Source organism: Mastacembelus armatus, chromosome 5 (genome assembly GCF_900324485.2).
Source record: "Mastacembelus armatus chromosome 5, fMasArm1.2, whole genome shotgun sequence".
Lineage (NCBI taxonomy): Eukaryota > Metazoa > Chordata > Actinopteri > Synbranchiformes > Mastacembelidae > Mastacembelus > Mastacembelus armatus.
The window spans coordinates 8,712,264-8,735,805 of NC_046637.1; the positions used below are offsets into that span (position 1 = coordinate 8,712,264).

Sequence of the window (23,542 nt, forward strand, 5' to 3'; positions counted from 1 at the left end):
TCATGGCAAAAATATAATGCGTGAGCCAAAAGATTTTACCTCCATAAATCACATCATATTACAGTTCAAAAACTAAAGGGATGCAACAATTTGACAGTTTAGCCCTTGAAGAAATGATGCAAATCATAATATTATTTCATTAGTTACCCACTATAATTTAACTTATGGAAATATCAAATAAATGTAAAATATTTTCCTCTGAATTCTAGTGCAGAATGAAAATTACTGAAGTAAAGTACAGTTATCTTATTTATCTAAAATGTACTTACGTTCCTTCACTATACCTGTATTTACTTTATGGTTGGGGATTCAGGCCACTTCAGTAGAGTCATAAGGTGAGTTGTTAACAGATGCTTTGTCCTTCAATGTCCCTTATTTAGTACAGTAGAACCCACCTACAGTATCTGTACTTTAAATGGGAAAAACATACCTTCTAGTGTTGTTGATCAGCCCTTTTTCCCTTTTTTTTTCTGTTTCTAAAAACAGTTTATTCACACACTGCAGAGTGTCAGTGACCAGAGATGAGAAACAGGGGGACTGTATTGCATTAGTGGTTGAGTGGTTGATGATGGCTCAGCCCTTTTATAAGTGAGGTAGAAGATGACCATTTGAGCACAATGAATGTTCCAGGCTTTTATACGAACTCTTTGTCCCCCCTCACCTCAAACTCACACACATCTTCGACTGTGTTTATGTTGCTCTCTCTCTCCCTCCCACTCCGAAATCTACAATTAGACTCAATTTACTCTTTCAAATAATGCATCGCCCCTCGAAAGATATCTGTAGCAAGACTCACAGCAAACAGGTAGTGAGATAAAGCACATTAATTCTGACATTTTCCCTTTCATGAAACTACAGAGGACCAGCTTCAAACAGCAAGCAAACAGCAATGATGTTAACTGACTCCCAGAGCTTCTATAATCACAGCTGTAGATGAAAGCGCTCGCTGCGATATTTGTTTCCCCCATCTGAACATTTAGTATGTGGCGCAGGGATCAGGCAGAGAGCCAGCACCCCCTTGAGCCTGAGTACATTCTCTATGTTATGAAATGCTAATGTGATCGTACTTTATGAAACTGTTGAACTTACAAATGCTTGATGTCATTACACTGAAAAAAGTTACAGAGAGTGGGAGGATGTTAATGATAATGATTTTGTATGTCAACATCAGTGACAGATGTCCACCCACACCCAAACAGGTGGCGTCCTGCAGGCAGTCACATCATTAACATTGTTTGCACATTAATATTCTAATTTCATTTCATGGTGTCTTTTGTATGTTTTGAAAAAAAGACATTCTTTGTAAAACAGGATAAACCCAATCATAAATTCTAATATTATAATATGCGCATATCACCACATATCACCACAAAGCAAATAGATAGATAGATGAGCTAATGCCATTCAGGGGGTAGAGAAATATCTGTGTACTGTATGCTTCACTCTTGCATCATTGTTTCACTTGATAGTAAGTGAATCGAAGGTTTAAATTAGGAATTAATTTGAGTAATTTTGAGTATACAGCAGTGGTTGTAGCCTCGGGGCTTGTATTTCTCAGTAGTCATGACTGTCCTCAAGGCAAACTTTAAACATGTTTTTTTTTTTTTTTTTTTTTCAAAATTAAAGAAAAACCAAACAGTGCAACTGGGGCTGTAACTAAATTAAAAAAAAAAACTGAGACCTTAAAACCAATTGAACCAAAAAGAATTGCAACAGCAATTTCAACTAATTCAGTCTTAGGTATTCTACAGCACACCAAGGTAATAGACATCATAATAACATTAACAACAAAATAGATAAACCAGTTGTTCTGTTGAAAAGGATAAACTTCAGGAAAGCTGTTTTTGAGACTTGCTGGATCGTAACACCCTCTCACTGTTACTACCAGTAAATAAAAACATAATTCATATATTCTGTGTCATATTTTGGTTTGGCAGTTGTGGTGTAGCTAGCCTCATCTCCATCTCTGCTACTGTACCAGCTGACACCTGTTAGTCAGACTACAGCCAGCCCGAGACCGGAGAGGCCTGTCACTGCATTTCATAGTAAGCCTAATGAGAGGCAGTGTTACAACATGGATCTCACCATATGCCAGTTTTTCTTCATGCTTGCAGTTTACTTGTTATTCACTCAGCACTGAATAAAGTCGGCCCTCCAGTTTAGATCTTCTTTACAAAGTAGTATTAACTACATCTAAAATTACCTGAGACCATGCAGATTAGCAGGCACATGCAGTGCAGTTACTCCTGACCTTTTTTTCCCCATACAGCACTGTGGTAGAAGATGCATGCTAATTTAATTGTGAGAGCTAAAAATACATTAGGCATGAGGGAGTGTTTAGCTGGAGATGAATGAACCTGTGTGTTTTATAGTTTTTCCCACTGCATGGTGGAAGAGAGAGTCAGATACATTTCACCAATCACCACAAGAGTTGGACCTTTGTGATAAAAGTGACTTTATCAGCTTGATTGCTTGATATGCAGTTTAAGGCTATGTGCTTTGAGCAGAATATTGAAACTGAAATGGCCAAAGAATGTAGATAAGACTTCTGACAGGAAAAATACACTATCTAGTTTATGTTTTATGTTACAAATATAAAAAACAGCGATGATCTAAATCTAATAGGATTTTTGCATATGTGGATATGTGGATATATGATATTGCAAGTCAAATGAGCAGCTCAGTATTTTGGCTTTTTTGTATTTTTGTGATTAATTGCTGGAATTTATTGTGAATGAAAACTGTGGAAGCCTGATGTTTTGTAATTTGTTTATGATTACACAGTGCAAATTGTGGGAAATTGCACGATTTGTTTTGCCTGCAGTTTTAGGAACAATGTGCCGTTTTATGTAACAGTAACAGTTATGATTATTCTGACAGAATAAGCATATGGCAAGCACTGAAATTTTCCAACAAAAGAGATGTTATGCCATATGCTATGTGTGTAAAAATGTTACTATAACGTAACTGTGCAGCCAATCAAAACTCATTTTGAATTCCTTCAGGTCAAAGGCAGACAATCTCAAGGGTCATATTAAGCAGCTGCAAAGCAAACTTCCATATGACAACAAAACACACAAAAATACATTTCAATGAGTGATCATAAAAATAAAATAAAAACTCATTGAAAACTGACAGCCTCATCGGTACTAAAGTGCTGCAACGAAATGGGGCATCTGTTAATGTGAGTTTACTCTGTAGTGGTTGAGTGTGCATACGCTATCATGCCATTAACACAAGGCTTTGGTCCCCTGGGCTTCAAGGGAAGGATGAGCCAGATGAGTGCTTGATCACAGTGCTCAGTGGTCCTCCAGAGACCTTCATGAACACAGAGTTCAGTGTGGTCCAAGTTTCAATGTGCAGTCGTCCTTGACTGCTTAGACTGAGTGACTCGCTTCATCACAAATGCATGTGATTGTGTAATTGTCTCACCAGACAAGAAATTAGGTTTTCAATTGCTTTTCTCATACATTGAACTATAAAGACAAGTGTTCCCAATCTTGTGAAGGACATGGAAACAATAGTCTGCATGGAGAAAGCTTCTGTGTAATGCAATACAGAATACAGTGTATACTGCAGGATAGTGAAAATTATGCCCAGCTTTTGAATAATAGATATTCCAGGCTGAACTCCAAAGCTTGAAATCAATGTTTTTACCCCATGTGTAAGCAGACAGCTGACTGCACTGTAAATAATCCAGCTGCTTAAATCAGTGTGCAAATGAAAAGTGTTTAACAATATTTTGCTTGACCCTTACCGTCAGCTGCATTATAGCAATCGTCTGCATTTTAAGTATTTATTTATGACAAAAGGGTAACAAGCAGTAGCAGTACATTAGTTAATGAGCAGAGATTGAATATTGGAAGTGACCAGTGACTGCATGCCTATCAATCTTATTTTGATGAGTGATCACCTGATTCCTGACCAGGGTGTGGAGTAAGGATATTTTTTTTTGAATTTATCAATTGCTGAACATGGAAATGAAGAGGGGTCTATAGACATTAAATGTCTTCTGGCAATGGCTTCCTCACAATTATCCAGTCTGCAACAAACATTTTAGGTACTAGTACTGTAAATTTTCTATTTCTGCAACACAACTACATTTCACAGGAAAATGATAGACACTTCAGTCACAAATTTACGTAGGTTGTTTTTCTACTCTATGATTCATGACCCCTCAAACCTGCCCTCTGATATGTGAGAGGGAGTCGACATCTTGGGAACCACTGGAGAAACTATTAATAAACTGGGTATAACTAAGTCCACCTCAACCAGCTGCATAAGGGAAATGCTGCCTATGCACTGACACATCAGGATTATACATCCATTCATCATCTATCCCACTTATTCATATCAAGGATTGCAGGAGGCTAGAGCCAATCCCAGCTGACATTGGGCAAGAGGTGGAGTACATCAGGATTAACGATCTAATGATGTGCATTAATATATCAAAATATCACAGGGGCATTTTCTTCATGCAGAACTAAATTCCATCCATTTGCACCCTAACTAAACCCAAGCTAAAAGTCATTTGACTTGTTTTGCCATCTTGGAGTTGCTGTATACTCTGTATACACACTGTACACTGATGCAACACAGTTTCTTCATGCTGGTTGTATAATGTGGCTGCTTTTAAAACTATACAAGGTTTTACGTCTTGACCTTGTTTTCTGCTATTTTATAATGGGTTCTCTTTATTTATAGAATGTAGGAACATGTGGACCTTTTGAATACATGCAGTACGCACAATGTAAACACTGGGAAGCAAAGATGTTGGAGAGTAGTTTTTGATAGAAAGTTAATAATTTCCACCACCAAATTCCACAGGGGCAATTCTTGTATTAAAAGAAAGAATTGAATTCTGAGAGGAGAAAGGCAGGTAAATTATTTCCCCTATGACTTCTCCTTCCTCTGTACAGTGCACCTTGAGATTAATTTCTGTTACACTGTGTACATAACAAAAAAAATAAAAATAAAAAAAGCTATTCATTTTTCATCCTCTTCATCTACTACAGCCTTGATCTCAAGGTGGCACATTGCTGTTTTTTTTCACCTTCCCAATGGAGAGAGAGATGCAGGTAAGTGGCTGAATGTAATTTGTGGTATCTGCAGTGCTTCTGCTCGCTCTGCTTGATTGCAGTAAACAAACGTCTCTCTCAGTCGCTGACAGCTGGACACCAAAGACACCCCCAGACAGAAAAACAAAGGTGATTTGTAAATTACAGGGCCTTGTTCTAGGTGAATTGCACTCAGTACATGTGAGTGGTGGCAAAAGGTTGACTGAGTTGTTTGATTTTGGTGGTAACCGCTTGGCTCTTAAAAAAGTTCAAATGCTTTTATTGGATGTCATTGTGTGTGTTACAACCCTTCTCTATTGTCACTGGTAGTGACTTCTTTTTTTTTTTTTTTTTTTTTTTTTTTTTGCACATTCACAAAAAAATATTCACAGTTGAACGCCATCGTTTAACAGGGACATTTACCAGATATTTAAACTCAGATAACAATAGCTGTTTTTTTGGGTGACTGTTGTTGTTGTTTGGTGCACGAGACCAAAACGTCTCTATAATTACTTGTTGGATTGATGTAAAATTTTGTACAGACATTCACTGTGCCTAGATGATAGATCCTACTGGTGATCCTGTGACTTTTCATCAGTCAGCACCAACAGGTCAGAGTTGTCACTTAAAATATGATACTATATATCTCCACATCTATGGATTGGCACAAAACTTTTTTTTTTTTTTTTAGGATAGCCTATGTCTCAACAATTGGATGGACTGTTACAAAACTGGGTACATATAATCTTATTTCAGTCACAATAAACTGTAATTCATCATTCAATCCATCAATTTTTTTATACCACTTAATCCAATTAAAAAGTAAACGTTGTACCTGTGAATTGTCAGCATGATGACCAGTTAGTGTCAGAATTTAGCTTAAAGCATAATGTGCCTAAAAACCATCTCACAAAGCTGCTGGTGCAGCAATAACCACTATACACGAGTCTTTGTTTTTGTTTTTTGTTTTTTTGACCGACCCTTGCTTTGATTGATTCCACTGAAAAATGTTTGGGGAAAGGCTTAGGGGAAAATAAAGCAAAATGGAGCTGGTGTCCTCGTGCTTTTGTGCTGGCTGCTAAAGGTTGAGGTCATTTTGAAAGGGCATGAGGTCAGACCTCAAACTCTGAGTGGATGGAGGGGGTAAGTTGAGCTGTAGACTCCCCTGCTGAGGACCACAGTGGGTGGAGAGCTCTGAATAGCACGAACATGTTCTGTTCTCTCTCACCAACCCCAGCCTCTATGAGATGAAAGCAGGGGGATGATGGAAGAGATGTGGCGTGAGGGGGAGCACAGAGCTTCAGAAGAATCAATAACAGTATATTCCTGAGCGCTGTACTGAAATGTCTCTAAGTTGCTTTTCTTTTTGTTATATTTTTGGCAGTCGGACAGGACCATCAATACACACGTGCAACCCTTTTCCTTTTTCTGTTATACATTGAAATGCGTGGATGCTCCACTTATCTTTTTCCTGGCAGTTATGACATATTGCTTGTCATTACTATCTGATCTTCTCACGCCTCCAGCTATTATAGAACTGGTTTTTATAAAATCCAGTCTTACTCTCACGTTTCACTTCAGTCATATCTCTTCATTAAAGCATCATCTGCATTGCCTTCCACTCCCACCTTGTCAGAAAGTTAGGACTAATCTGAAGAGATGAGAACAGACAACTTGTTCCATGTCACACTTCAAAATAGGAGCCTGGCAGGCTACCAGCTCTTCGCATGTGTCTTGGAACTACAGCTAGCCTTCAGGCTGTCTTCAAGTTCATCCTTTCCATATTGTCGCTTTTTCACTCTCCAATCGCCACCTGGGAAACCATTATTATCTGTTAGTTGCTCTTTGAGTACAGATAAGAGCGACTAGTGACTGCGTTGAGTTTTGAGGATCAAAGTTGTATGCAGATGAGTCTGGATGTGTAACTTCATATTCATTGTGGACATGACCAGAAGCTTCACAATAAAGATCAGAGGAAAGGACGTCTCAAATCTCTTAAAACGTCTTTCCCTGGCTCCTCTGCGCTTGTATCTTTTCCTTTCACCTTACATGGGTGGGACTGACATGCAAAGAAAAAACAAAAGTGATGGAAATGTGAATGCAATTAGTCCAGTTGGGATTTACCGTGTGTCATCTCATAACAACATAACCTGGGTTCCTCGTTTGTGCTCATCGTAATTACTTCAGCACGCCATTCTGGGGCTTTTGCTGAAAAGACTGATGCTGCCTCATAAAACTGCTAGATACTAATGATTGCAATTTAATTAAATTTCAATTCAGTTCAATTCAATTCATTTCATTTCTCATATAGTGCCAAATCAATACATAGTCATCTCAAGGCACTTTATAAGTGTAAGTATGTAGCACAGGCAACATCATCTTTCAGGTATTTTAACTTTATTATAATAAGTTTGAGCTTTTATGAGGTCATAAAATTTAGGCTGTACCAGTGGAACAAACTAAGGAGGAGTCACACTAAGTCTTTCTGACCTGTGTTTCCACCCTCCTTCTTTTCTTATCAGCAAATCTTTTTTTTTTCGTTTCATTTACTTGGTGACTAATTGAAGTACACTTGTGCAGTAGAAGTCTAAATTAACATGCATTTCATAAAAAACCCCACTAGAAACACCAGGCAGGCCTCTTTTATCCTCAAGCCTCAATCACTTCATACATCACACACATTTTCACCCTTCATCCTGTTTATGCCACTCATTGCCTGCATTTCTCCAAGTGTTCAGACCTTTGCCTGCGAATGCATCGTGATCCATTTGACCTCTGCACTTTGACATTATTGGATTTGATCTGTGTGAACCTGTTTGAGCGTGAATCATACTTGCACAGGTTCACCTACGCTCACACACGCACACACACACGCACACGCACACACGAAATACATTTTCTGCATTGCTTTAAAGGTACTGAATTGGCTGACAGCTGCAATTTATTTATTATAGCCATGTGTTGAACTGTATGATAGTGCCGATTTACGATGGTTACAGACATTTCCTGACACATCCCATGATGCTGTTTGTTTTGTCATTAAGTAATTATATTTTAGTAAGTTGTTTGTCTCCTGGAGGAAGTCAAAAACTGTTGATGGATTTGCTCTACATGTGGTAACGAGGTCTGATCTGAGCCACGGTGTAATACCAGTTCTAAAAGTCCAGTGCAGTGATGAATTTCTTTACTTGTTGTGCTTTACCTGAATGGAGTTGACAAGAGGAGTCAAATTAGCTTTCTTTTTAATAAAAAGAGACAGACAATGATTTGACAATGGGTTTATTATAATTCATGGTCTGATTTTGTTAAAAGTTCACTTAGATGGTATTTGAAAGTGACCAGATTTACTGGATATGGTTACTGAACTGTAATTTGTTCCTGGTGAAAACTTTCAGAAGACATTATCATAAGATAAAGACTAAACGTTATTCATTATACTGTAAAGGGGAAACTCTTTAGTGATAATGACAATGCTTGACCTATGTATTTTTACCTATTCTTAATTACCACTTGAGCCAGATTAACAGACATGTTGTTAGTTAATTCATCTGTGAAGTGGATGTTATAGCACATTTTAGTCTTTGTTGGTCAATCTCAGTTGTACATTGTCAGAACTAGCTCATTCCTCTGTTTGCACCGACTTGTCAGCCTCTGATAGATTTCAGTTCAGTAGGAAACAAAGAGCAAACTGCCAAAAAAAATACAATATAACATTTTCTTCATCAGACTCAGCTATTTTTTGAGCTGTAGCATTATTAACATGGTAGCAAACATTAACATAGTCACTTCTGATTTTGAGAATGCATGAGTTTTAGACTAGTGACAAGTGTAAACAGCTCATATTTTTCTTTCTTTCTTTCATCTCTTTTAATTATGACAAATATTCATAGTTAGCACCACAACATAAGAACATTTAACATGCTGGTACAAATGAAACAAGAAAAACACATTTGTGCTAAAGGCTATTATGTACTCAAAAGCTCAAATTTTCATATTACATATGCCACACACATCTGCAAGCAGCTGGATTCATAGGGAGAGAGTGATTCGGAGATGAAAACATTGAAATGAAATACTAAGTGAGACCCAAAGTCAAGAGATACATAGAAAATTGTAGAGGCATGGCTAGCAATCCCACAACACCGGATTTATATTTACATGCATATATTTTATATGGATATGGATATATATTCTGTTCATTCATTCACAACAGAGTCATAAGAAACAGGCTGAGCAAAAAAAAAAAAAAAAAAGGACTCAACTGGTATGTTAAAAAAAAATACAAGAAAAAAAATCAGTGTTTTCCAGTGGTACAGAATCCCTGTATTATCACCCCCATGGAAAATGTCAAGTATAATTTATTCTATGACTGCCAGGTAGCTGTGAGAAGCTTTGCTGCCTAATATTTAAAACCTATCACAGATGAGCAGATGTTTGCCTGGAGAAACAGCAGAGTAAGTATTGTTTGTTTACAGGCCTAGTACATGGCAAGAAAAGTACAAACAGATGGTAATAGTCTTGGAATTACCTAAATATATGCCTAAAACTGACATCATAACAAAATCCATTTTTGGAATGCAGTTGGTCTGCCTCACATATAACTACTGTTGGCTGATGTGTGCTGCTGTCACAATTGACAGGTTCAGTGCAGTTGCTTCATCTGTGCTATTTAAGTACATGCACTAGGTAATCCAGATTTATAAGACTTTCAACAAACAAGTGATCTCCTGGTGAAATATTACGCTCAAATTGTCAAAATTCACTCCTTTAGATTTCTCATAATTAATGGGATGACAGGTCTTGAATTTCAAAGGTTAAAACTTGAGACTATTTTGATTTATTCCTTAAATACTGATTTTTATGACTACCTGTCCATGCTGGTATCCAATCAGATTTTATGTGTCAGAGATAATGCACACTATATGCACTGATTACAGTGTTAATGATGTGCATGTGTGTACAGTACATTCAGATCTATACAGTTTACACTGGCAATTTGTTATTCTACCACTCAAAAACAAAAACTAGATGTATCCTCTCTACTGAACCACTAATACCAATTTCTACTGTACTTTTATTACCCTTATTCGAACAAGATATCAGAGACAAATACAGCTGGATGAAATCAATATCACAATATATGTTAGTATGAAAAACATGTATGCAAACGTGAATTGTCAGTTGTCCTGTGCATTTACATCTTATATTCACTCTAAGGCTTTTGTTTTCACTGTGTTGAAGGATCCACAGGGAGTTACTAGACAAATGTCTTCATTACTGATGAGGTTGTGTTTCAACTGTAAGACTTAATTGAAAAAGGACTATTGTATGAGGGAAAATACTAAAACATCCATTACAATAATGTAAGAATAACAAATAGAACATAATTAATATTCTAAAGAAAACCATTGTTGCTGTAAGAGTTGAACTAATGAAGTGACAGTGTTTACAATGTGGCTGGTGCATCTCAAAGATACAATGAGCAAGTCATGCTTAAGTTATAAAAACCCTTTAGCTACATACACAACAATATTTCTGTTTTAATTGGAGAAATGACAGTGTTGCTGTGTAACCTTGTCCTTAAAGATGTGATGGCCAAGCAGTAAGTGTTCATTGATGCTTTTTCCACTGCAGTTAAAAATGTTTATTCACTACTCCGTGTTGATGGTCTGATTTTACGATCATCCTGCTGATAGCCCAATATTTCAGCTGCTGCTTTAGTTTTTTGGTTCTGCATTACTGTGAGTACAGTGGTGGTTATGTGGCATTTTATCACACTTCACAGTGACTGGTCTGGTGCTTCTCAAAAATACTATGAGCAAGTGTCTCCTGTTCCATTCTTCCTTAGGTGCATGTTACATCTTGTTTCTGTGCACGGCTGCTTGTTAACATCCCATTTCACTTTTGAAACTGAGCGCTGACCTTTGACGACAAGCTGGATAAATGTGACCACAAGTCAGACGCCTTGTGGTAGCAGTTGAAGTGATTTGATAGCAGCTTATCATTTGCAAGCAATTCAGATCAGGTTACCATGAAATTTTGTCATGGGGTGCATATAGGCTATATTCTTTTGGCCAAATTTAGTCCAGCTAGATAGTAACTGGGTCTGTCTGCCATTTGGTCATGAGCAGGTATTGTACAGTTGGTTTTTAGAGTGCCTGATGCTGCCAACAACAATGCTGTGAGATCAGTGCAAGTGAAACAAAACAGTAAATTTGTGGGTTGGACAGTTTAACAGCGGGTTGAAACCAAGGGGTGCTACAGATTTAGCATATAATTCTCTGTAGGTTCATTACTGTCTGACCCTTTTTACACTGTTGTTTTCACATTGTCTTTTGATACACTAGAAACATTGATTATAACAGCTTTTTGTTTTTAAATATTTTATTGTGATATGCACCTAACAGAAAATAATACACTTATAAAGGTGGCATATGTAGAATGTGAAAGATTGCAATGAGATTGAAGAATGAAACCTTCATAGCACCCCTTACACCCCACCTATCATCTTTAAAATAGCATGCAATTTCCTTTCTAGAGCCATTTGTTCATTGTAGGCTACTGTAGAAACATGGCAGACCAACATGGCTGCCTTGACTTGCTCCCTATGCACATATAGTCACCAGTCCATCACAGGGCCACAAATTTTGTTAAATAAAACAATGAAAAAGAAGATTTTGGAGACCTTGGAGAGTTTAACCGCTTGGTGCAGGACTTGAAGCTTTTAGACCTACTTTGGGGTGTCCCTTGGACAATTTGAGGAGTTTTTGGTACTGCCGACACCATATTTGAAGATGTAGAAGAACAATTTCAGCGCGCCTATCGACCCAGAACAGTGCCTAAATTAACAGATTTAGCTCACAGGCGCACCCTGTGCACATTTGACGTTCCAACATGCATTGTGAATGGTCAGATGTCGGAAAATTCACCTCTGCTGTGTAAAAGGCCTTAAGATTGAGATAGTTATGAATACTATATTCCATTTCTGATATATCGCTCTAAATATTACGCATTGAACTTTTAAGAAAAGACAAAAATATGCCATTATAGAGCATAGTGATTAAAGTAGATTGATTTTCAGAAAGATATTATATTTATTGTGTTTTTCTGATATTGAATCTCCTGCCACTTTTTCCCTCATGTTGAAGGCAAGTAGGCCCTTAAACAGCCCACCGGCACAGTTTACTGAACCAACAAGGGAAAACAAGGTTCCTGTAGCTCAAATTTTTTAATTAGGAAGATCAGAAGAGAGAAAGGGATTGTTGTTGTGATTGAGCTGTATGTATAGCCATGGGTTGGCCCTGCGTCTTTTTTTTTTTTTTTTATTAAGACAGAGTGATGAGAAATATAATTTGTTCTTTACTCAGACAGTATTGTGTTCATATGGTTGGTAATTGCAGCACACGACCGGCCCATATATCTCATCCTCATTACGCATTAAAGATACTGGCATCTGAGTATCTTTGAAGCACTTATATATTTTTGACATTACATTCATCATAGCGTTTATGACTCATCCTCGCAAAAATTATTTAATAGTCCTTTTCTGTGGTGTTTGAAATGACTCTGTTTTCAAATATTAAATGAAAAACCATTGAAATACTACATATCTTGGGAAGTATGCTCGGGGTTGACTTTATGATGAAATTTTCAGCAATTGTTTTATTTTTTTAATGTATTTTTGACCCCTCTGGAAGAAACATGCATATTTTGCATTCATTCCAGATAAAATAAAATATACTTTTCCTCCCTTTTCCCACTACATTAGTAGACCCAAAGGCCAGCTGTTTTTGGAAAACATCTTCTACATTTCTTGCCTTTTATTTTTATTAAATTCCCCTGGAACAAAATATGCATAAGAATTTTCATGAAGCAGGAATTCATTTTAAAGCCACCATTATTTGGGCTGCTCAAGCATGTAGCTCGCATTTGCTCATTAGTTCTGTCCTGCATTAAAAAAAAAAAAACAAAATAAAAAAAAAAAACAACTTGCACTCTTATCATTTAATTAGATTCCATCTCTTTCCCCAGACTTTGATTAAGATATCTTATTAAGAGACCTCTTCTCTGTTCTGCTAAATTTTGTTTTGCTGGCTTTTGGTAGGTCTAGGCTGATCTGAATTTATATTTGTTCAAGTTAACATTTACAAAAAAATATTAAATTTTATTTTTGTTCGGTCACTGTATAGGGCTGAAAAAAGATTATTTGTGATCTGATCTGATCCCACATTTATATTATAGAAGTAGACAGTGAAGATAGAGAAGTAATGAATTCGTGATCACACAGTTAACCTCTCCTGCTGTGATGCTTCTGGCAATACATCTGTAGTTTCAGTCTTGGGTTAGTGCATCAGTGAAAATGAAATCCATATTAAACCTTGTAGTTGAAGTTAGAGTGTTACTACTTTTATACCGGCAATGTTAATGGTGATGATTTAATGAGTGTAAGTACAGCAGTGACCAATAACAACAACCGCTCTGTGACACGTTATACTCTGATGGCTGAATTTCTGTCAACAGTATTTTAGCCTAGTGAAAGTTTATAATGTGTCCTGGTTTCCCTTCATTTGAAATTATTTACCTTTTTTATCAACTGCCTTTTTATCATCAATACATCTCTTACTACCTGTACCAGAGTAAAAGCAGGTGTTTGGATGAGTTATTGTATCAGAAATCTGTACCTGTATGTGTGCTACATAACCACATTAAACATTTGTCCATATGTCTGCAATGTGCAAGTGCCTTCACCCCACTCTGAATGATCTCTGTGCTCCCGGATTCATTTGAGGCCAGTTGCACTCTGCTGCATCACAAATACCACTTCTCTCCTTTTCTATCTTCCATCTCTTGTGGAGTCCTGAAGTCGGATGCCACTTCTCTCAAGTAATACAACACTAGCTCCTTTGGTCTCCTGAGTCTTTCAGGCAGCCTACTTTCTCCTGTAACCTACTTAGGAGGCTTTTTAAAAAGATCCCAATAAAAGCATTTTCATTTCTGTTCTCATCTCATGCTCTCTAATGGAGCCAGATGGAGAGACATCTGATTGGAGCTTGGACATGAGGACTGAAACACTTGGTAGACACTATGTAGACACGTGGCACATGACTGTTACAAGTATTTGACTGGAGAGTAGAAATCGAAAAGAAAACAGTAGGTCTTTTGGCAACAAGAGGTTAAATGAGGTGTGAAATAAACTTGTGAAAATTTGCATCCTGGAAGAAGAACAGGATGCAATTGCTGCCTCGTTTTGCTCTCAGTAATCAATGACAGTAACATTAATTTACACCTCTTCAGCAAGACTTCGTCATCCATTCATCCATTATCCATACTGCTTATTCCTATCAAGGGTCTTGTGAAGGTCTGTAGCTGTAGTCACAACTGATGTTGGGCGATAGGAGCGGTACACACTGGACAGATCACCAGTCTATCAAAGGGCCGACATATAGAGACAAAGTCACATTCACACCTCCAGGCAATTTAAAGTAATTAAATAAGCCTTTATCATATAGAACTACTGTTCTTCCTGCTCACTCAATTAAATGGCTCATCTTCTGTGAAGTCATTTTATAACACGTTTCCTTTAGTCGGCAACTTTGCTCTCATCTCACACTGATTATCTTGTATCTTTACAGCCTATTATCTAAATGTTGTAGATTTTTCAGGCTTAATGAATGACAAATACTATAGCTTTCTTTTTGTAATTCTCTGTTTTGGTTTGGTTTCAAGTATTTTGAAATTGAAATCTAACCAAGAAGCTGTTGTCAGTCTTGTCTAACAGTTGGCTATAATCCAGTAAACCACTCGGCACACTTCTTTCTCAGTAGTGATCATGTGTTGTTGACTGATCTGTGGTGGATATAGGTATCTACTGTCTGACAGAGACATATTGTTGCTAAAACAATCACCATGTATAAAGACTCAGGCATCTTGTAGCTACACTAACAGCGTCGCTTTAGGCATGAAAATGCTGGTTAGTTGGTCTGTTCCCAGGGATTTGTGTGACATATATTTTGGAAATGAAAGGAATATTTTATATATATGGAATCGAGCACTGTAACAAAATAATTTCAAGCAAGGGATTAAGAAAGTATGTCCGATTCTGATAAATGGTCCCACATATATTTTTCTCTTTGTCTTTCTTTTTTATTATTTGCTTTTGACTTTTTTAAGTTGGTCAGTCAGATACAACAAGGAGCTCTTCTTGTTTGGAGGTCATCCTCATATGGTCTGTGGTATGTGCACCCCTGCCTGTAGCACAGAAAGATGTCCGTGTGTCTGCATACGCCCTGGAATATGATGAAGGCGTTAGTCTTGTTGATGCTCACATACAAGATAGGTGTTAGACAAGCCAAAGAAATGTAACAAACAAGTGATTATTGCCTTTTGTTTTTTACTGTATGGTGTGTGACTGTGAGAGCAGCAGTGCAAATGTTTCTGTTTTGGAACAGCAGTGTAAGAAAAGTGTAGCAACATTTTTTTTTTTTTTAAAGAAAGTTACAGACTTAAGGCTTAGTGTTATATCAAGTATCCAGTATCCATGCTTCAGATTAAAGGCACTGCAGTATAACAAATCAGCATTCCTCTAGTCATGTTTTTACAGAATGTTACTGTACGCTTCTGCTCCACTTTAGACAGATACAAACCACAAACAGAGTTTGAGCCCATTTACTGCAGCAGCGCTGAAAATTATTGTTGAACATGGTCACTTTGTTATGACTTTTCTGTGCAAATGTTTCTGTTTGACATTAAGTTTCCCTCAAAAAGCAATTACTAAACACAAAATGCTTATTAGAGTAATTTGTAGGACAGTGGGTTGGCATGTTATATCCAGCTGTCCTGTGATATTAAGTCAATTCAATATGATCCCTGCACAGTCAGAGTTTGTTATTGCTCTGGTGTTGGAGCTCAATCACAGAATTACCAGATTGGCCCATTAGGGAGAAAATGACAGGACAGCACTTCCTGCTTATTAATTGCCACATTTTCATTTCCCATGCCCCTGATACGACAGCGGAGGAAAGTTCCCCCACATCTACTGCTAATTGTGCTGCGTTTTATCACATCATGGTGAAGGAAATTTGGGTACCACTGATCAAGAACTGCAGTTCCTTCCACATTATATACCCTTGGTGATTGAGATTAGGGCCAGGAGGAAGAGAAGCACAACTGAAGCAGAGATGTGAAACTAATTAGTTGTGGTTTAAATCACTGGCTGCAGTTATGACTCCCCTTGGCCAACTTTATAGACTCACCCCATCTCACATGCTCTTCTATTGGAAAGTTCACAGGGAACATCAATTAAAAGGCAGGGTCCATTAGAATGTAGCACTGGGAAGGCTTCCTCATTTTAGGGGCATTTAAAGGTGCAGAGGTCGCCTGTTTTATAGTGTAAGCACTATATACAGGAATGACCACTGAGAACCTGATTTATTTATTTTATTAAATGTTCTTAGTTCATGATTTATTCATGAAAAAAATAATAGTTTCAAGTCAAATGATAAGCTTAACGCTCATAACACTCAGGGTTTCAGTACATGCTTAATACAGTATGTCTTAACACTGCAATCACTGATCCAATATTCTTTGTGTTTGAGGTGGATGCTGCTGTGTTTCTTTGAGTAGAGTGACGTTGTACAATGGAGACTACTAACAGTGGCTCTAATTCTTCAAGCCAGGTGATGATGTTTTTTTTTTTTTTTTTTTACTGAAAGGATTTCAAATATCTGCATCCAAATACATCAGTTTCTCACAGTCTTTGCCAACATTTGGTCAGTTTTTACCCAGTATTTCATCATCTCGAAACATTCCAAACATGCAGAAATGTTAATTATTCAGGCCTGATAAGTCTGTCTGCAATTCTAGTACAGTTCTATAAATCCTCTGTTCTTCATGTGAAAGCATACTGAATGTTGTTGTATTTTATAGCTGTCTTTATAATTAAGGACGGCAATAATCTGTTATTGTCTGCATCCACTGAAATGCCAGGTTTAGCAGGCTTAATGTTGTTTTGTTGTAGTCTTTTTATCACAATAAAAAAATCAATAGCAATCCTCTTGCCTTGCTCAGCAGTGATACACAATTGTTCCTGAATGTTCTGCTGCTCCAGCACTTCTCTGACTTGCAAACAATACAAGTCTCTAGCAGAGAGAAGCACAAAAGACAAATGAATGAATTTTCTGTCATATCCCCAGGACACCATGCTTCATTGGTTATGATGATTGTGTAGCTGAAATTGTCAGTGAAACCTGTCTGACGGCATAACAACGGAAAGCAATGATTCAGAGTGATAATCTGTGTCAGTGGATGGCAAATTGGAAATACAGTTACATGCTACATTATGCTAGTTTAAAGTTGTAGGACAAAGTTTTGTATTTTTTATTCTTTTATATTCTTCTTACTTTTGTCCATGAGACCTGCTTGTACAATACAAACATTCAGCACACCCTTAGACAGTAATGCTCAAATTTATCATTTTGCTGAAGGAATAAATCTGTTCACAAACAGGTGCACGTACATTATATTTGATATATTTGCCTTAGAATTTCAGCTAAGGGAAGTATTTTCAGATATGTTTTCTATTAGTCAATACAGCTGTCTATATGAGCCACATAATGGCTCTTGTTTCCTTCCATGTTGGAGTTCTGAAGCTGCTCATGCACTTACAATGGCTGTGCTCCATTTGTTGAGTAGCTTCCATTCACAGAAATGTCACCCAGGAATAAAAAAAAAAAAAAAAAAAAAGAACTTAATACTAAACAACTAAGATTCCTGCTGTTGGTCATCAGCAGATGAAATCGTACCATCCATAGTCATATTAGAGGGTGGGCAAAGATGAAAATTAATTAGATTACGGCTGTCAACACTGTCATTACAGCGCTGTACAGTGACAGGAATAATGAATGAAATTGTATGATACAGGAAGTGTCTCAGCAAAGCAATAAATCACAAATAGTAACTGTAAAGGAGAGAAACTAATGGACATGGACAAGATAAAACCATGTATATACCACATACTCTACATTCTTGGGGTTTTGGATGCTTTGTAATTATTTCAGAATTGTTTTGCCATATTAGACAATACAAGGGGTTTCATCCTGCCAGAGGTATCTGTACCTGTCTTTTAAGACTATTATTAAAACATGACATGTCAAGACTGAAAAGAAAATAAACTGAATAGACGGTTACATATCTTGTTTAAGCAAAGGGTCCCATATTTTTGGAAACAATATGGGAGTGACTGTTCCTGAACAGAATCAAACTACTCTGCTGATCTAGTTTTCTAATTTTCACAGCAATTAACAGTCATGGTTTGACATTAGCCAACACAATGAGCAATGTTGAGCTCAAACACCTGAACTAACTGCAAAGCAGGTTTTGTTATAAAAAAGGTCAGTTTGTTTACCAGCAAAGAAAAGGTAGCTGTAGGAGAGCAAGGACTCTACTGGGCTGTATGCATGTGTACTCTGCAGCTGTATGAACATTAAGCAGGGAGTTGCAATGCATGATTTGGGAAATTTTTCTTTAGTAAATAAATGTCATGAAAAATGGCTAATTCACGTTTTTTATTTTCTGCTATTGTGCCACTGTTAGTCCTGCATACATCATCTTTTGGTCCCAAATGAACCTACTTTATTACTGCTTTTAAATAAACTCGCTGTTGTTCAGATGAATTTTTTTGAGCTGTCTGAAGCAACTTACTTTGTCCTTAATTTTACATCTGCTTGCTGATATAGACTCATTTCTAATTCAAGCAGGTGCTTGCACACATCCTGTATGGATGGGGCTTTCTTTCCAGTGGCAGCAGGCCAGATGAACTAATATCCCTTCACATGTCTGTGTGTGTAATAACAGATATCAGGCTGTTTCTTTTCCTCCAGTTTAATCCCATCTCACCCCCGCTTTCATTTCCCCCTCTCGTTTGTATTGTTATCACACCTTTTCCTTTTAGACAAAAGAAAGGTGAAACTGTGTGTGAATATCAATACTCCAGGTTGTGTATCCTTGCAGTCCACCCTTGATGTTCAGGTCAGCTATTTCTCACATTCATGTTGTTTTGTCTGGTTGTCTCTGCAACACAGAAAACAGAGGGTCATAAATGTGTCATGGAGTGTGACAAACAACACCAGCGGTGGTGCTGCAGGGAGGTTTATGACCTGTAAACACTGCTTGACTTGTTGGGAAAGGGAAGTGCATTAAGTGGTGTATAATTTTGCATTCAAACATTTTGGTTTGAATACAACTTTAAACATTCAGCATGTGCTCTTGCACATTGAGAGGATTTAATTGTTAAACGCTGAAGCAGAATATCAGGAAACATTGGTACAGAAAAGCTTCTGTTTACCTTGACATACTATATATTGTGTAGTTTTTTTCTATATAGTTATATGTATGTATGTATATGCTGCTAGAGTCAGTGTTATATTTATCTATATCTATAGCTATATCTATATAGCTATAGATATATACACTGATCCACGTCAGATCCACTATTTAAACAGTTATTTCACAGTAAAAGCCACCCTGTATTTCCCTTTTCTGGCTGAAGCAGTACCCTAAAACAGTTGATGTGGTATAAAAATGCTGACTAAAATTAGCATTAAATATACTTTGATTTTATGAAAATTTTTGTGATTAAATGTTTAAGATATTAGGGAATTTTTAGAATGGGATTATCCAACACTGACTCTAGCAGCATATTGTTAAAGCCATTTAGATTCAAGGCAGATTATGTAAACATTGTGCAAAGAGATCCCCTATTACTGTGCATCGTCACATTGCAAATGTGTCTCTGACAAAAAGCAATCAGCATTCAGTAACTTAGCAAATATTGAGAAGAATTATACAAATATGTTATAGTTAATCCTTTAAGACATGAAAGCATCATATATTATTTAACAAATGGCAGGAAATCACAGTATTAAGCAAATAGCAAAACTGTTCATCTGCCATGTTAAAAATAGGTCAAATCAGACAACTTTGTCAGTATTACATAGTACTTGAAATAAATAACCAACTAAACCAGTTAAACTTTACCTAGCACATATATTCTAGTCCAAATGTCTTGAGTCATACTGGTGTTCCAAGAACCAAGCTGGCTCTCTTCATTCATTCTCCCCCACCCCTGCAGTCCTTGGTGACTTAAAGCAACACATCCATCATGTTGTTTGTAAGCTTCAAATGAATTGGACCTGCTCAACACCAGAAGCATTTAGCTACTTATTAAGTGTAATGAAGTTCTTGTTGAAGAGTAATGAACTCAGAGTTGGTGCAAAGTGAACATTAAGATTTTGTCCTTCAAATCTTTGGCGTCTTTAAGGTCATTCCTTATACTGCAACCAATGGCATCGTCAGAATCAACTGATGCTTAAGCCATTACTTGTTTTTTAGGATTTATACTTTTTCAGGTACTCTGAATCAGGTGATCAGTCTTTACAAAATAAAAATGGCAATGTAAGTTGTTGGATTTGTCAAAATAAAAGTAGATGGCCCATAAATTAAAAAAAAAAAGTTTTATTCTGTCGATGATCTGTTGGGATCTGTTCAACATAACTCCCCTCACAGTTGTAAGTTTGACTTGGTCTGATTCTGCTGCTTTCAGTTCTGCCTCGTCTAAAATAATTCAGGCAGACTGATTGCTTCGGTTTCATGGTGCCTTTTTGATGCACTGCATCCAATCCAGTTCTATTTTATTCGATGCCCATCACAGATCTAGCAGAAGCACACTTTTCCTTCCACGTTTTTTGGAAGCAACAGCAGAGTTTCTTTTAATGGAAATTAAAACCAGCAAGAGATTTGAAAGCAAAAAGCACTGAATAACTTCCTTCACAACTGATTGTTCCACTTGTGCCTGTTTTAAACTGTGGCAGATGGGAAAAGCAAAGTAATGAATGCATGTAGAAGACCATTTACTGGAGAAACAACCACACTGCTGTGTTTTGTAATTAATACTCTTTAAACCTTACCCTGAATGACTGATTGTTTACCTCATATATATATATAGTATACTGACCTGCATATGCACATCAATGTATTCATTTTAAAAGGTGTGAAGCTGAAGTCCTGTCATCCATGCAAATTGTATGTGCAATGTTTTTCATTACTTCAGAGAAATATCTCTCTCTCTATATATCTATATACATATAGATATATATATATATATATAGAGATAGAGAGAGAGAGTTCTTATTCAGAGTGTCACTGACTCCCTAATCAATCATAATTGCTTAAATAAGATGAGATTTGTAATTTTTGACATCTCACACTCCAGCTGCTGTTCCAGTATTAATGTGTATTATATCCTAAAGTCAAATACATGTTGGTGTAGCAAGTGGTCTACCTTGGCTAAATTTAGCCACTTATCACTCCTTCTTTTGAAAACACCCTGTTGTGAACTCAAACACAAAGACTGCAACAAACAACAAACTGAAAAAAGCAAGGCTTTGAATATTCCATCATATTGCAATTGTAATATTGTTTGATACATCATAGTGGGTATGAAGCATCAAACATTATTCCAACTAAGCAGTCACAGGAGATTGTCATCGCTCATCAGCTGACAGGCAGACCGGGAAGCAAAGTGTGAAATCATTTGTCTGATTGTCTAAGTGCCAAGAGCAGGGCTCAGCAACAATAAGCCCCGTGGTCAAATCTCCACTGCCTGTTAATAATCCTTCATATTTCTGTCTCCCTGCCTTCTGTGCGTACAGTACACATCATCCTGCATGCCATGAGTTCTCAAACATTAGAGAAGTTTTAGAGTTTGGCATTTTTTGTTTTTAGAGAAGAGTTTGGGATTGACGTTTGTTATATGACCAGAAACAAGAGTATACTGCATTTTTCTGTAACCATAAACATGATTAATAATACTAATCCATTATAACTGCCAGTTTACTAAGCACCCCCTTTAGTTACCCTGGCTGTGTTTGTTAAGCTCTGTTTTTCAAGGCATGGAAATAATAACTACATTGGCAGACAGAGCATTTAGACATTTAGACTTAGACATTTAGCCTAAGTGTTTCAGATGATAAAGAAAATGTAACCCTTTTTTGGATCATTAGCTCACAGAGCAGCATGCATACAACTGTACAAGGCTATGAGGGTTATGACTTGTATGCCTTTCCTCAAACATGCCCCAAATTAATGGTATGCTGCATGGCTCTGGGTTGCTAAGCTGTGACTGCACATTTATTGTTTAGCAAACAGTCAAAAAAAGTGTTGTATAATTATGTTTTATCAGAATGACTTTGCATTTAAGGGGAATTTTGCTTGAATTTGGTTATTTCCGTGTAATCTGGTTGATGTTTGTTAATCTTTTGTAATCAAAAAGAAGAAGAAGAAAGTGTGTTGGTCAGCGTCATCTGTGCTGCTCATCTCTATTTTAAAAATAACTTTTTCTCCAATTTTTTTTCGCCTAAAAAGAGCTTTTGAACAGCATCACATTTGCTCTCACATGTTGTGTGGCAGAGCAGAAGGCTGGGTTTGTGATAATTCCCTAGCTTCTTAGTTTGTGGGTAGAAAGCAGGAGGTAGGTAAGTCTAGTGATTATAGTGCTTTTCAGCATTGAGACTGGAAGCTTTTGGCCACGAAGAAAAAAAAAACAAAAAAAAACAATAGTCAGAAAAGTGGAAAGCCAGCACCCACCCACGTCTGGGCAAAGACCGGCCCTCAAGAGGCACAGTGGTCAACAGTGCATGGGGCTTACCTGTCAAGAGTCTTATTGTGTCGAGAATGCAGTGGAGAGGAAACTCAGAGGGGCCAAAGAGGGCAAACAGGCTGAGAGAAAGGAAAAAGATTTTTTTTTTTTTTTTTAACAAGTGAGTGTTTTTAGTGAAACTTCGGGGATCAACATCAAACACACCATGCTCTATCAGTTTTTTTGAAGTGGCTTTTGAGGAAATTGGCTGGTCGAGGACTTTGGCCATATGCAAAATATGCACTTCTCTGTGATGAACTTCTCTCCGGTTTGTTGTGTGTTGTCTTCCACCTTTCCTGATTGGCCTACTGTGTTATTTTCTCAAAACTATCATGCCCCAGAAAATATTGTTTCCCATTAGTTCACATCACACTTCTTAAGCTTGATGTCTGCAACCTCTCCAGCAGACTATTTCAGTGTGTTTTCCCTCCCACTTACAAGCTTACCTCACCAGTCTGTGTTTTTAAATTGGTTTGTTCCACTACACCACATCATGGCCCACAGCATTTGCCAGCAAGTCAAACCTTGGTTTCTTCCTGGCCCCAGATCCCACTGTTTGCTATACCTTGTCCGAGCTAAACAGATAGTAGTTGTTCTATCTCTTCACCTCTGTGCAGCTGTTAGAGGACATTCAGCTGCATGATCGAAATATCAGAATTCCAAATGAGTTAAATGTCAGAAATCAGTTTCTTATTTACCATTATGCCATTATCTACCAAGTAAGACAGAAAATAGTTAAAGCTGCTTTAATCAATATTTTTATAGTAACAGTGGATCGGATTGGTTTGATTCA

The 23,542-nt window shown here is 37.2% G+C and overlaps 1 protein-coding gene across 1 annotated transcript in view; it reads left to right on the forward strand.

Moving 5' to 3' along the window:
- Positions 1–23,542, forward strand: part of LOC113130603 (potassium voltage-gated channel subfamily D member 3-like) — a 69,935-nt gene that overhangs the window by 26,461 nt on the left and 19,932 nt on the right. The gene's annotated exons all lie outside the window — the stretch shown is intronic.